This window comes from Halyomorpha halys, unplaced genomic scaffold (assembly GCF_000696795.3).
Source record: "Halyomorpha halys isolate HHAL.00 unplaced genomic scaffold, Hhal_1.1 Scaffold374.1, whole genome shotgun sequence".
NCBI classification, from domain to species: domain Eukaryota; kingdom Metazoa; phylum Arthropoda; class Insecta; order Hemiptera; family Pentatomidae; genus Halyomorpha; species Halyomorpha halys.
The window spans coordinates 1,162,259-1,178,743 of NW_027112597.1; positions in this window are offsets into that span (position 1 = coordinate 1,162,259).

A 16,485-nucleotide genomic window follows, 5' to 3' on the forward strand; every position below is an offset into this window, starting at 1 on the left:
ACAATGTAAATAAGTTCAGAACAATTATTTTTGTTATATTGTTCACTTTTATAATTGCTATTCGATCGTCATAATAGTATATTCGATAATCATTTATAAGTAACCGGCAGCCATAATTTTGTGAATTACTTTTCTTTGGGACAGTCTCGCTTAGCTCTTGAAAACACTAAATTGTAAAAGTAAAGAACTGTAATGACTCAGGCTAAGTTCATATTTTCTATTTGAATTTTTCAACGTATCTCGTAGATTAGTATTGGTATAGGTATCTGATGGGGGAACTAGTCTGGCAAGTGGGCCTGCTACCAGAGTTGCCGCCGCGTACTAAGTAAGGCGTGGGTGTCAAGGTTCATCTCTCGGGACCGCCAGAAAGGAATACTAACTGCCCCAAGCGAGAATCGAATCCACAACGATTAGAACCGGGCGCTCTGGGACCTACGCCCTAATTCGCCTACGGCCGTCACGTCTCATGTATCTGATAGATAATATTTACATAAACTCTTGGTAATTGTAATGCCGATGTCAGAAGTAAGTAACAGTTTCATCCCACAATGTGTTTTAGCATGGAGGAAGGAATATAATGGGGGTAGTAAGCTGGTAGGAAAAGTGAAGCTAACAAGGTGGACACTATGTGCCTTTCAGGGGCGTGACAGAAAAGTAGGATAAGATTACGAACCAATCAGTTTAGACTACAAGGCAGATAGGCGGGAAGTCCTATTAACCTCCACGTTAACCTTTCTTTCGTGAGCGTGGCCTTTTTTGCTTTACTTTTGCTTAGAAGGAGAGTAGGGTCATGCCACCCCTCTACCCTGTTGTAGTTGCAATTACCTCTATACAGTTACCAGGCAATTTCTATCTTTTCATTTTGCAGAAGATGATTTATTTAATTCAAATTAATTTATTTAGCAGAAAGAAATTCTTTTTATTGCTTAATATTGAGTATTGAGCTCAATTATATTAATAAATAATTACAAAATTAATTGTGATTTGCATTTAAGGCATTTTTTTTTTACTGAAGAATTTTATTTTATTTGGGAAATCTTCTATGTCGATATTATTTTAATGTATAATTAATAACATTCCCCATGAACATTTTTTTTTTGATAAAGTATTGTGTGACGTCTTCACAGATTTTTCATTGGTAATTGTTTTTAAATACTTATGAGGCTCATTAATTTGACTAACAATACGACGAATAAGATACTTGGTGTCAGCACGAAGGTTTTAGGTATCATTTACACCAAAGGTTTAACGGAAGCATATAAGTTGATGTGGATCAAAAGGTGCTAGGATCTAAATGGGTCGACGGTAAATAAAAGTTAATTATGCCCTATTCATAGAATGGGATCAATGACCAAAGATGCAGGGTAGTTACCGCATGGGATGAGAATGTATCCAAATAATACTCTCAGCATCCACAACCGCATATCTAATGCAAATATTGTTATTAAAATGTCCTTGAAAAACAAAGGATACGCTTAGAATCAGGTTTCAGTACTATGTATATTCTATAGTACTTGTGAGAGGCTTCAACAATACTAACTAGTTCTTAGATCTTACCGTTAGGTATAAAACAGAAGATCTTAAACAAGTGAAAACAACAATTAGAAAATCAAATAATTTTGTTTATTTGATCTCAGACCCCAGGAGAGGGCTCCAGAACCCACAGGGTTGACTCACGACTACGGTGTAACAGAAAACAATTTTCTGCCCAGCCGGATTTGAACCCAGGTCCTTGGGGTTTAGTAGCATCGTGCCTTACCACGGTGCCACCGCGCTCCCAAAAGATAACTAAAAACTTATTCTAATTATAACGAGACAAAATCGTCTTTAAAAAAAATTAAACTTTATTTTTGATAAACCCATTCGGATGTACTATCAAGAGAGCGGCATTGACAGGAACGGAATTGGCAATAGTGAGTTATCACGTGACAACGTCGGCACTGACCGGCTTAAAATTTTATAAATGCTGCATCACAATTCACTGACACTAAAAAAGGTTTTTCAAGTACAAATTATTTATTTGTAGTATAACTTTTAATTAATTTTGCATAACTTTTAAATCAGTCTGAAATGCACTTTTAATTCAATAATAATAAATGGCATAATTGTTTAATTAACTTCATGATGTTATTTTCTGCGTGATAAAACCTGATTATATTAACCGATCAACTCACTAAGAGTTATCAGTCTTTCCTTTACCATTGCAGCAAACTATGTGATGAACAGAACTGACATTCTGTCAGAATACATTATTAATTATTTTTTCTAGTGTAATTTAAAAATGGAATTATATAGTTTGTATATGCTCTTTTTAATTTTGACAGTACTATATTTAGTCATAACTGAACATTTTACAATTAAATACATGTACTTTAAGATTTAAATAGCCAAGATCGGATAAGTGACGGAACTGACTTTTTGTAATCAGCTTTTATAAATGAGAAAAAAGGATATAATTGTATTTAAAACTGGTAATAATAATATAGTAAAAATGAGTAAAACTATTTACACATACCAACAAAAAAAACCTAGTTAACTGAAGGATGCGAAATAAGTTGGGTTTATTCGAGTATGTCTTTTTTCCCCTATTTTTTTTCTCCTACCCATTTTTTTTTTCTTTTATTGCCAGATTCATTAGTAACTAAAGAGCAGTTTGGTGAAGGACAGTTCTAAAAACTAAGTTGGTGAAACACGTATGCAAGCCGGATGATGTATAGTTGAAGAAGACAGCAGTCGGGGGAGATAGTCCAAGTTAATTTCCCAAACTAATCAATTTTTTTCACCCCAATTTTTGATTGATTAAAATTACATACAGTTTTCAGAAACTTACATACAATTACTGGGTCAACATTAATGACTATCAATCATAATTGGAGAGAATAAAAATAGCAGCTGTTCTAAAACTTCACAAATTAATTTTTCGAGTTTTTACATAATATTTGGTTTTTGACTTATAAGAAATTAGATATAATGGTAATATGAAAAAACGCACTCTGCGATACTTGTGAGGTGGCGAAAGTTATTCTGACGAAATGAAAAAATGTTTTTTATTTAAATTAAATCCACATTTTTAAAATTTATTTTACAGATATCGTCGTGCAATTACTTCTTCAAATGTTATTAGCACTCAAATTTAAGCTGTTTATATTTACACTAAAGTATTTTATAATGTTTATCTTCGTAGGAATAGTAGTTTCTAAGATCTCCATTAGAGCTCAAGTATCAAGTAATTTACTCTACTTAAAAAGATTAGCAATGGCATTTTTTTATTTTACGGTTAGTTTTAAGAAAGTTGAGCGATGAATGAAAATTATTGCAAATTTTATGATTTTCTTGAATAATATAATTAAAATTAAATCAAAATGTATCCCTTATTAAGTCTCAACATTCTTTATTATATCAATAGTCCAAAGTTCCGGCCATCATGGACAATATTAAATATAAATTCACACCTTTCATCAAAATTTTAAAACATCTTTTACAGGCTATTTTGCCCAGGTCATCAAATTCAAGTCAAAATCACCCAATTTTTTTAGAACTTCATTGATTTTTAAAACTTTAATTTTAGATTAAAACTACAATATCCACTATTAGATAAACTATCTAGTTAATTAACTACCTACTTTTTAAGGGAATTTACTGTAACCGTTGTATATTCTAGGTAAAAATTGAACGAAAAGATTCTGAGAGAAAATAATGTACAAATGTTTTCACTTAAATGTAATAAAAAATTGTGGTGAAATAATTTGTTTTTTTTTTCTCTCAACAAGAAAGATCAAGCGCTTAGGGCTAGAAGAGGTGTTGGTACAATAACAGTGAAGACCAAACAAATAAATCATGTGACTTTCATGATAGTGCTTTTTTATGAATGAGACAGTTGTAGCCGAGGGTGTTGAGGCTTCAACTTAGCAACATCGAGTCTACAGCAGCCCCATGTCAACACTGGCTTAGGCGGATTAACTTTATATCGTGGTGGTCCCAAAGAATGAAAACTCGACATTCCCACTCTGGTTAGAATAATTTCGTTACCGTTAGGATAACCTACCCAGCTCCCGTATATTATAAATCGTTTTATTGGGGATGAAAAAATGAAGAAAGTGCCAGTATTAAATGGAGTAATCCTAATGTCGAATCAATATGCTCCATTAAATTATTCATTTGGATTATGAAGTTTTATAACCTTATACCAGCATTTAGTTAATGGAAATTGTTAAACATGAAAGCTTTTAGTGAAAATGTTAAACAGTGAAGTGTTATTCAACAAAATTTAAAAAATTAATAGAAAATACATTTCCATTGGTCAGTTCCATCTGGAATTATTATTTTATATTTATTTATTAAATAACAGGTATGCCTGGTGAGTTAATGTAAGAGGTCCATTTTTTTTTGTTTACAATTGATTATAGGGTGGTATAGTCTCATACAAAAGACATCCCTTACTATGTACTAAAAAAATTAAGATAAAATGAATAAATTAATATAATAATTCTTAATAAAAGATAAAAGAAAAGTTAATAAAAAAAATCAATCACATTTATGGATTTAACAAAATAAATAATTGACTTCTAATGGAAAAAAAAAAAAGTGAAGTTAAGAAAGAGATGAAGAGAAAAAAAAATAAGATAAAATAAAATTCTGGAATTATTACAAATATATAATGAAAATTTATACATGCTGTTTCTGAACCCGGAATTCCGTCTTGTATAGACACGAAATATTTCGAGTTTTAAATAATTAAACCAGAATCCAATCCTTCGTAAAATCCTTAATGCTCCTTACTTTGTCACAAATCAAGTCTTCCGTCAGGAACTCAATGTTCCATATGTTGCCGATTTGGCCAGAACCAGATACCGTTTCTTCCATAATAAACTTCTCAAGCACCCAAATCCACTTGTTTCTAACCTAGCTTCTCCTTCATTACCATCTACATTAGAAAATGGCCTCGAGATCTTCTCCTCTAGAAATGTTATTGGAGTTCTATCAGTGGGTAGATTCTCCACATGTTTGTATCATATCACTATGTCACCTACAGCAAATCTACTTGTTGTATATATGTGTATACAGTTGTAAATAACAATAAATAAATTATTAAAAAAAAAAAGAATTAACATTATAGATTAGATACTGAGATTACTATGTTAAATCAAACATTTTTAAAATCTGAACTCTCAAAAGCTCCTTTACGAGATAAAATGTCTAATAATAATTCAATATTTTTCAAAAAATTCAGAAATGAACTATCGTCAAAACTCTCGGTTAACTAATCTAGAAAGCATTGACTGGAGGTGTTGAATATCGGAGTGGTGAGATAAAGACCAACTGTTTCGGCGATTGTCACTCACTAGGGAAGGATTTCATTTAATCTCCAGTCTACCTAATTAGCATTCCAATTATGGAGCTTTTTAAGGGGCCTTTGGGGAAGACAGGGCCATCTGAAAGACGGGATCCGATTCCAAAGGAACCGGCAAACAGCTTTTCCAACTCTTGACAACTGCTCTATGACTCCGAATTGAGGAGATCGAACTTCCCATCCTCTGATATTAAATTTTTAGTTAGCTGCCGTATTCTTCACTGATTGCTAGAACAGTTGAACTAATAGATATAAGTACTAAAAATTGATATCGCAATTCAGTAGTGGTGAACTTAAATCAAAAACTAAATGAGAGACATGAATTAATTTTTAGCATAAAATTGCAAAATTCAAAATATTGAGTGTATACTCAATATATTTTGTGTTTCTATGTCTTCGAGGAATAATTATATGGCTCAGACTCATGAATATTTGTCTGGGGGATTCAAAAAGAAGAGTTAAAAAATTAAGAATATTTAAAAAATTCTTTTATTTAGGTTACAGTTAGATTTTTATAGGGGTAACTAATGTTCCGGATATACAGATCGTTTACATTGGCATGTTAGTTGTAGAAAGTGAAGGAATAGGTGTTATTCAAAGCAAAAAATGGAGGAGGATTGAAAAATAGAGATAGAGAATTCCAGTAGGAGGTTACAGGAATGACGAAGTATTTGCTAAAGGAGGTGGTTCAATGAAAGGACACAAAAAAAAAAATCATTCGGTTGGTGTCTAGTATAAAATGAATGGATGCATGAATGTAGAACGAGAAGATCAAGTATGTAGGAAGGTTTCTTGATTTTAAAGACTTGGAAAAGAAAAACAGCTAGGAGATATTGTCGTTGCAATGCAGAATAATTCGATATACCAACAGGAGACATGTGAAAGCCTAGGAAACCGGATGATGAATCTTATAGTACAAGAGCCGGGAAGAAAAAAAGCCAGTTATCTCACCCCAATTTTTTATTACTTCAATAAAAACTATGTATACTAGTCAAAATTTATGAGTCTGCCAAGTATAGGTAGGGTGATTAAAAATTGGTGGTTTTTTAAAAAACCTTAAAAAAAGTTGATTTTTCATTCGGAGCTCTATATCTTAAAAACTACCAAGAAAATCTAAGAGAACATTATTTAAAGAAGAGTAAATTTGCTGAAATATTAGTCCTTAAAGAGCTATTTACGTCCTAGTTCTCGAGATATAGCTTTTTAAAATGCAAAATTTCTTAAAAATCTACTGAAATATTAGTAGTAGTTAATTTATTTTGAGAAATCTATATCTCAGGAACTATGTGACGTACAGGTGTCTATTAGCACTCAAATTAAAGCTAGTTTAATGGAATATACAGAAGTTTATGATCTTTACCTTCCTGGGAATAGTAGTTTTCATGATATTTGCTAGAATAAATTGATTTATAGTTGTTCGGACAATAAATTTGATTTATGAAAAACTTCATTTCAGAAACCTTTGGACGTACTGATGTCTGCCAGTGCTCAAATTAAAGCTATTCAAATTTACTACAAAATAGTTAATTATGTTTATCTTTGTAGGAATAGTAGTTTTTATGATATTTGACAAAATAAACTCACAAAATGTTAATTTCTAGTTGTTCGTATAAAATTTTGGATTTTTGAAAAAATATATCTCTAGATCCATAAGGCACATATGTCTGCCAACACTAAAAATAAAGGAAATTTAACTTACTATAAAGTAGTTTATGGCACTTATATTCGTAGGGGTAGTAGTTTTTATGATATTCACACATAAATATAAATTTGGAAAATGAAAATTTGTCCGAACAACTATATCAACTATAAATCAATATATTTTAGCAACTTTCATGTAAAATATTACTCCTACAAAGACAAACGTCATAAACTACTTTATAGCTCATTAAAATAGCTTTAATTTGAGTGCTAATAGATATCTGTACGTCAAATGGTTTTTGAGATATAAATTTTTCAATATAAATTCACTAACTACTGATCTTTCAGTACATCCCATACAACATTTTTATGTTTATTTAAACTAATTCACGAGTCTCTGCAACGCCATCTCCGAGATCGAGTGGCTATAGTCGATGTGGGAGAAAATGAGGGAGGATACTCTGAGAAATGGAATAAAGAAATCTTAGGACCTGTTTAAGTATGATTATAGAATTATATCCGATCTGAGAATTATAATGATTCCAGGAGATGTGCTGTGAATATAACTCGGAGGCTTTTTACAGCAAATAGAAGTTTAAAGTAAGGGGAGGAAAGAGGAGGCTCTTGAAACCGCTGACGATCGTTTTGCTTTTTCCAATATTGAGCCTCCTCTCATTTTGTTAAGCCAATGTGTTGATATCATGAATGTCTTTATGGACTTTTTGAAGAGCATTGAGTATATCGATAGGATGGAAGGATAAGGAAGTTCGGAGATCATCACCGTATAAGTGGAATTGTGAGTGGTGAATCAGGAAGATATTAGGTTGTAAAATAAGTTCGTAGCGTTTTTTAGTGGTAATTTCAATAAACACTTTAGATTCTTGTAAATACTTTTAATAAATTATATATGACCCATTTTGATCTATTACATCTTTCAGGTAATTTTTTAATTCCGTCCTCCCAGAACTTCTCAGATTTTTGCGCAAAGAACTCCTCAATGTGCGTTTTGCAGTCCTAGAGTGAATTAAAGTGTTACCCCTTAAGAGAGTTTCGAAGGGCCCAAAATAAGTGAAAATATGTTGGGGCAAGGTCTAATGAATAGGGTGGGTGGGGTATCATATCCCAGCCAAACTCCAATAATTTCTGCCGGGTCTGCAAAGACACGTGAGAACGAGCTTATCGTGATGGAAAACTATTTTTTCATTATTCATTAGGTTACTCATAAATTATTATTCATTCATAAATGACCTTTGCTATTATGAGACACAAATGATTTGTGACACTTGCATGAGATATGTTAAGCGTTTCTGCGATATACCTTGTCATTGAGTGAGAGTTGGCTGTGGTTAATGCTTGAATTTGGTCATCATCGACAGACCCGAGCGCTTTGCGTAGTCAAAATTTCCGGTTCTGAATCTAGCAATCCACTTACAGACGGCGCTTTCTCCCAAGGTATCATTGCCATACACACTCCAAATTTTGTTAACCGTCTGTGCAGTGGATTTTCCTTTTGGGAAATAAAAAAGCAGTAAATGGCGAAAATGAATTTTTTTCTCATATTTTTTGAGCAAGCAAAATACCACTTAAAGATAAGGAATCATGGTCGAAAATGATGCATAAAAGTACATTAACTAATCCTTTTTTAGAATATGTAAACATTATTGACAAAGCAAACATGATTTTAGAAACACAGAGGGGATGATTAAATTGAAATATTGAAAAACTCTTCGAACTTATTTTACAACCCAATAGTTGATGGAGAAAAGGTTTGGTGAAAGAAAGACCACTACGTGCTAGCCAAAGGGAGAAAAAAGGAGATTTATGAGGAATAGGAGCTGGAAACGAGGTGATAAGAAGTAGTAGAAATCACTTTAGGACACTATTTGAGATGGAAAGATTTTAGAGTTTGGCCTCCTCTCCAGACTTGATCTGCTACAGATCTGATACAGATTAAATCTTTAAATTTTTCAATTTTTTTTTTTGTATATTCACCCTGTACATCTCCTCCAACCACATTGTTTTCTGTTTAACCCCATGCTAGGAAATGTTTGACATACGTAGGGGATGAAAGTTATCTACAGGTAACCTTATTTTAACCATGGAGGGAGGTATCAAGTTTCATTCCGTAGGACCATCACGAAATATAAGTCAACACTCAGACCAGATGTGGGACGTAATAAAATTATTATCACATAATCTTATGAATTGTTAAACAAAACATTAAATTGACAGAAAAGAAAACACTTAAGTTGACAGCGAAAGCGCTATGTGGCTAGTTTTAATACTCAAGACACACAGCAGTATAAATGAAGAGAATGGCAAAGGTAGAAGAGGAGTGGTACATGATAAGTCTCTGTGAATTTCGATCAAAAACGGAAAGACCTAGCATCAATAATATAATAGTAACCTTTAATAATATCCTAATTATAATCTACTTATTGATTTTTTAAAAAAATATTTATTTTTCCAGTACTCCTCACAGCGTCAGACGACCCAAGCATTGGCTTGTTCTTTACGCCTATGGTTACTGATCATTCCCGAATCTAAAGTACAGCAAAACTTCAACTATAAAACAGTATAATGGCCGAGTGTCATTTCACTACCTGGTTCATTGACAGAATAGAAGACAAATAGCAAGTTAATATTAGACCAAATTTCGAAGAACTGACTAGTAAATTCTCACTTCTCTCATGTGAACACTTAGCAAATATGGACACTACAAGCCTCACTGGCGCTAGAATGACAAAACTTTGAGGAAACTTGGACGAGAATACAGCCTGGATATTAAATGGTCTACTGGAAGAGAACTCTATTCCAAATAGTTCTATACTTTAGAAGAAAGAAATTATGTTTCTTTAGGAGAGGAAGAGAAGAGAAGAAATACTAATTTTGCATGAAATTAAATATTAAACGCACAAGTTGGTATATTATGGCAAAAACGGGACACATGTTATTGTTCAATTAATAATTTCATCGTTTTTCTTTTTCAAAAACCTTTATATTCAATTATATTTACTAATAAGCTCACTGTGGCTATGTATACATGTCCATTTATTTTCAAGGTTTAATCAGTGTTTATAAAGTATTCATTATTTACCGTGAAACTGCTAAATATCAGACACCCAAGGGGAACATGAATTTCACCATTATTTTATGATGATTTTGTCAGAGGTGTCCTTTAAGAAGGGGCGAACACAGCGATGACAAAAAAGTTAAATGATAGATTTATGTAGATATGTATCTTTTCTGAAGCTACTGAGTTCGAAAAAAATCCATAATACGATTTTATACTATTTAAAAAAAAGTAAGAATTTATCTTGTGGAAAATCTATTAATGGTTTGGATTCTTCGTCTACAAAATTTATAATAAAATCTCCACTGAATATGTTTAGAATCAAGATAAAATTTTGAATTATAGTTCAATACAAAGAAGATGAAATAGTGAACATTTCCTTCTCTTATAGTAAGCAACTCTGATTTTTAGTTATAAGATATTTTAATTCCAATGTTCAAAAGTTCGTTATCAATTCACTCTTAGGTATTTTTTCGCCTCTGTTATCTGATTAGATCATCCATCTGGCCGTGATAAGCATTTAATCCGATTTATATTTGACACTGTTTATAATATTTTCACCATAGTCTAGAATAAAAATTCTTCATAATTTTACAGAAAATATAAAATTCTTTCTAGATGTTTATAGTAAGATTGGATGAAGTTGAAAAGTATTTCAATCAGGAAAAAGCCAAATGTATACATAAACTGAATATGTATTTTGAACAGTATCTCATTGCTTAAACAATGAAATAGTCTTTTTAAGGAAAAATTCTTATAAAAAGTGCACAATAATTAAACAAGTGAAAAATCCGCCATACTTTTATTTATTTACTAATACATTTGAGCATTCTACCATGCTGCATGCAAAAATTCTGAAATTCTAAATATGTTAATTCTAGTAAAATAAAATAAACGTTTCTTTTATTTTTTCTTATGTTGATTGGAACATTTTTTCGGTGCTCTTAGGTATAATACCTAAAGATTTCATGATCATATATTGAATAGTTTTTATGAAAAATACAGTTAAAGACGCATATTTCGAGACTTCGGATAGCACCAAAATAGTAAAAAATAAAAAAAAATCTATCTACTACTAAAAATATAAATATTAGGTAAAAAGTTTTGACAGGCGCTGTCACGATAGAAACATGTATCGTGTAAATATGAATGAGGTGGGTGTCATGACAGATGATTTGACATGTAACTCTGATTGGGTCTTTTGTTATGTTCACGCGTTATAAATTTCATAATCCCATCAATTATGAAGAAGTCATAAGCTATGGAAATAAAAAGACACACTTTTAGTAATAATGATAGAAATGAAGAACAAACTGGTTGTTTCATGAGCTCACGTAATAAAAGGATACATGCAACTGATATAAAGTGATCTAGTTTTAAATATAACAAAACAATAATTCTAAAGCTGTACAACTATTGTCACGTAGAGGACTATAATACCTACGGAGAATCCACACAGTCAAATTTCATCTCAAGTCCAGGGCGTTTATGGCTTACCAGCTTCTACTGCAACAGCAATAAAGATGAGTATGTGACCAGCATGAAGAGACGACCTCTATTCTCTGCTTCACAAGTTCAGGCTGGCATATATCCTAACTCTAACCGGAATAATGCAAATACATGTTCCATATATTTCTCTTTTCATTATTATAAAAAACGCCTAATAATTTCATATCGCCATTACAGTCCATGCTATTAATTGAAGACTTGGAAGTGTTATATGAACTTCTAAAAATAAGCGATGCTCACGCAAAAATGCTAACACAATAACAGGCTACTTGTTAGACACATTGAATCATGTTACAATGTTTTTCATAATAGTGTCCATCACAACATAGAAGATAAAATTTTGTTTCTTAAAATATCATAAATGAATTTTGGTCACATCGGAGGTTTCATGACAGCTATAACCATATATTCAAATATCAATTAAAATAAATGAGGATAAAATCCTCAATACCGCATTATTTAAAATAAAACTATTTAATAACAAAAAATGTAATTTTATTTATTTATAACAGCTCTATTCTCAATATGTTTGCAACGTTTTGGCCCTTTCCATTGGCATTTTTTTCTTCTATACCCCACTCACATCATTAAAATCATAAATCATAAATATTACTCCTGTAAAAAATAAATATTAAATATTTAATTATATAAACTAAAATATTTTTGATTTATATTTTTGGCAAAATAATTGTTTACGTTATATTTTTTAAATTAATTTATAAACAAATTTTAAATTACTTTATTTTTATCTTTAAAAAAGCTTTATATGGATAAGTCAATAAATATAAAATAATAAAATATTTTATTATTATAAACTATTATTTTAAATAATGTGGGTTTAATTTGGTGGGTAATAATTAATTATAAATCTTGCTAAAAAAATAAACAACCGTAATAATGTTCAATAACATTATTACGGTTGTTTATTTTTTATCAATTAACATGTAGATATTTCGCGTTGCTATGTGTCATATCTTTGGATGACACATTTTGTTCTAGAAAAATAGTTTAATACTAATTGTAACTTCTTACTACTAAAATTCAGCAGTATTTAGTTATATTCAGATTTATAAATAAGTCAAAATGATAAACCAATCAACGATTTTTTCTAAATTTAAATACTGAAGTTTTGGCCAAACCATGCAGATCTTCATCCTGAACTAAAAATAATTTAATAATAATAATTTAATTAAAAACATATGTATGTACATATACTCCTATGCACCATAGGTTGGATTTATTTATGCTTTAATTATCCCAGAATATCGTACGGTAGAAAATCATACTATATTTTTATCACACAGGTAGACAAGAGTGTTACAATTATATTTTAATAAGATGTGTCTTCTGTGTTTCACACAAAGGAATAATGTGAACAGACGGCAAAAAATAGCATAAACAACACTAATGATACTAGAAGGTAGCAGTGCTGAAATGTTAGGACAACAGACGATATAAATGCAACACAAACAGTGCATAGTCCTCTTGCACACGAGTTCTTTAACTTTAACACGTATAAGAATGTATTATTCTTTTTCTAAGATATGTCTTGCAGTTTTCACTATGCAAAAATTAATTTGTTGTCCCATATTTTATCATAAAGGAGCGATCTGGGATCAGGACCTTAACACATGGAGAAGAACTAAGAGTGAACTGCTTGCAGAGACTAGTCAGTCAATAGCCCATGATCTGAAGGCAAGGAGGTTAAGATGGAAGGACATGTGGCTCGACACAATCCATCAGGACGCCTCTACACAACAATGAATGCCAGTATTGTAGGCAAGAGACCACTATTGAGGCCAAAAAACAGACGGATAGACAGAGTGAACAAAGATGCGAAAGAGCTACATGCAGCAAACTGGAAAGCTGGCTTAGAGAAGGCTGGTTCGGGCGGCCCAAGATCTACAAGGTCTGTAAGAGGGAATGTTTATGATGCACGACTTCGTCCAATGTAGATCGTATGCACAAAGCCACATATATTTTATAATCAATATTTGTAATATTGATACGTAATAAAATATTACTTTTATGTAATACTTACGGGGAGCTCGGTGGCACAGTTGTCATGCACTATGCTACTTATTTCAAGGTCCCGAGTTCAAATCCGGCTGTGGCAGATACTTATTTTCTGTTACACTGTAGCCGTGAGTCAATCATGTGGGTTGTGGAGCCCTTCTGAAGTACACCCAGCCTCATAAAGTGGGTACCCTTAATTCGGGAAAAATCTGGTGGTTGAGCGTGATACAACCGTTATTCTTAAAACAGTTCTTCCTTTCAAAGTACTGAACCCATAACCCTTCATGGGTTGTAGCGGTTCGCATTATTATTATTATTATTTAAAAATTTATTTATTGATATCTACAACTGTACATAAATACATCAAGTAAATTATAACGGTATGGTACAACCATGTAGAGAAACTACCCAACGGTAGCACTCCAAAAACTTTCTTACAATATAAGGTCTCGAGGCCACCTTCTTTTCAGACACCTCGGAGGATTGTCCGGAATAAAAGAGGAAGCAAGATTAGAAACTAATAGGTTTGAGTGGTTAGGGAGTTTGTAATGGAAGGATTGATATCTGGTTCGGGCTAGATCGGTTACAAATGGAACATTAAGGTCTTTGTGGATGATTTTATTTGTGACAAACTAGGAAGCATTTAGGATTTACGAAGGATTTTGGATTGTAAGGATTTGATATGAGAGGAATTCGAAGGTTCAGTGGAGCCCCAAAGCTCAACGCCGTATGTAAGGCAGATAGGCCTTAAAATTGTCATGTAAATCAGTCTTTTGTAATGAATTGGAAGTTTGGACCGTTTGTCAAGTGAGTGCTGTAATAGTTGAAATCGACGTGCTGTTTCCTGTCTTTTCAGTCTTGTATGAGGATTCCAGGTTAGTCGTTTGTCCAGATGTAGTCCAAGGTAGAGGATCTGTTCAACAGGGGTAAGTGTTCGCATTATGATTGTTATTATTATCATAAGTTTTCTTACTACTTGGGGTTGAAAATTTGAGGTGGGAGACATACAAGTCCAAACAACTGCATATTATTTTGTTCTTAAATATTTAAGAATTTTCTGACAATACTTGCTAACTGACTGTTGTGTCTATCTTAGCACACCAATAGATAATTATAAACCATTCGCGCCAACCCCTGTTGATTTTAATATCAGCTCATTGGTGGATATTATGATTGGAGTGGTGGTGACTTTTTAAATGATACAATTCCTTTAATTCTATAGCCAGTTCCTGATATGTCCTGCGTTTTTCTCTCCCAGTGGAGCTTACATTATTATGGTTGGGGATCCCGACATCAATAAGTTCTGTTTGTTTTGCCCTGAAAGCTATAAGGAGGATATCTGGTCTATTATAGATGCAAAATTTTGGACACAATGTTGTGCCTCTGGAGATACTCGGAATCAGCTAACACTAATAACCAATAACCTGATCTGGAATGGTGATCACAAACCCATGTGTCTCCGAGAATAACTTTCCAGCTTTTAGTCATTATTACTATGAGTATTTATATATGGGCGATCTACTCTACATAGGATAGGTAAAGAAATAGAGGAACTAGGTTGGGAAGGCAGAATAAAAATCAAGTTATTCTGCCGGGGTCGTCTGGAAAAAATAAAATAGTGTTGTTTAAACATATCTAATAATTGCAGTATCTTTATTGTGTTTTTTTATTCTTTAATACTGATTTATACATAAATCAACAACCATTATGTATAAAAATCCACTTATAATTAAGTTATTTTATTTTTATCTATCTAATAAGCTGAAAAGCCTACTGCGGATCGTCTTCAGAAACACCATTAAAACCAGTCCACTGCAGTAAATCATTTTCTAATTTCAGCAGACACAGCATTTGAGACTGAGATGAGAGATGAAAGAATAGATGAACTCAACCTCATAAAATGTCTGAGGAGCCCCGGCCTCAAAAGGTTTAGAATGGCACACCCTAGAGTTGGTTGATTCTTCGTCTTAATGGTAAACATAGTCCACCACCTAGACCTTCCATCTAAATATTGTACCACAAGTTTGGATTCTAGGATCTTTTACTACCATTTCCAGACCAAAATTGAAAAGAAGACATTACAGTCCATTACCTAACCATAATCAAGGAGCACCTAAATCTTAATCTACCTCACACTTCACATCCTTTATCGCTAACCTCCCAAGGTGAATCAATATGCTTGTTACATAAATCTCTGACAAGGCTTCGTAAAGCTTGTTACCTTTATTGCTACCAAATGCAAACCAAGTCTACAAACAGGTGGTGGGTTGAGTGAATCTGAATTACAAAAAACACATTATTGTTTGTAATTAGATTATATTTAATTTTTTTTTAAGACTTGTCCTTTGGCATTGTGAATATAATAAAATATCTTTTACATTACCAAATCGGCTTTGTGCGGTAGAATGAATTGGAAGTTCCAATTATTTTCATCACTTTCTGACATAATAGCACTCGCATCTCATTTATCACGGGTACTTTCTGTCTTCGAAGGTTTGTGGCTTGTTCGCATACATCAATGATTTCATATAATTCCACAAAAAAAAAGTAAGGATGGGGTATCTATAACTTTCAACAATTTTGACTAGATTTCTCAACTTACTAGAGGTCTTGAGAATGTCCCATGAAATTTATCACATATTTAAAAAACTGACATATCTCAACAGCGTTTGACGTTTTGAAGCAGGTTCTCAAATTTCCCAACCTATCAGACAAACAAATTAGTAGGGGAAGGAGAGAGGCAGAGGTGGAAGAGGAATGCAACTCCCTTCTAATGACATCCCTGAAAGGGTATTAAGTTACTTGTTCTTGGAGTTAAGAAATTTCCTAACTACATTTATTATCTGTCAGCAGTTTTAGGAACCAAACAAGTCGTTTAATTTATGTTTTCAAGACA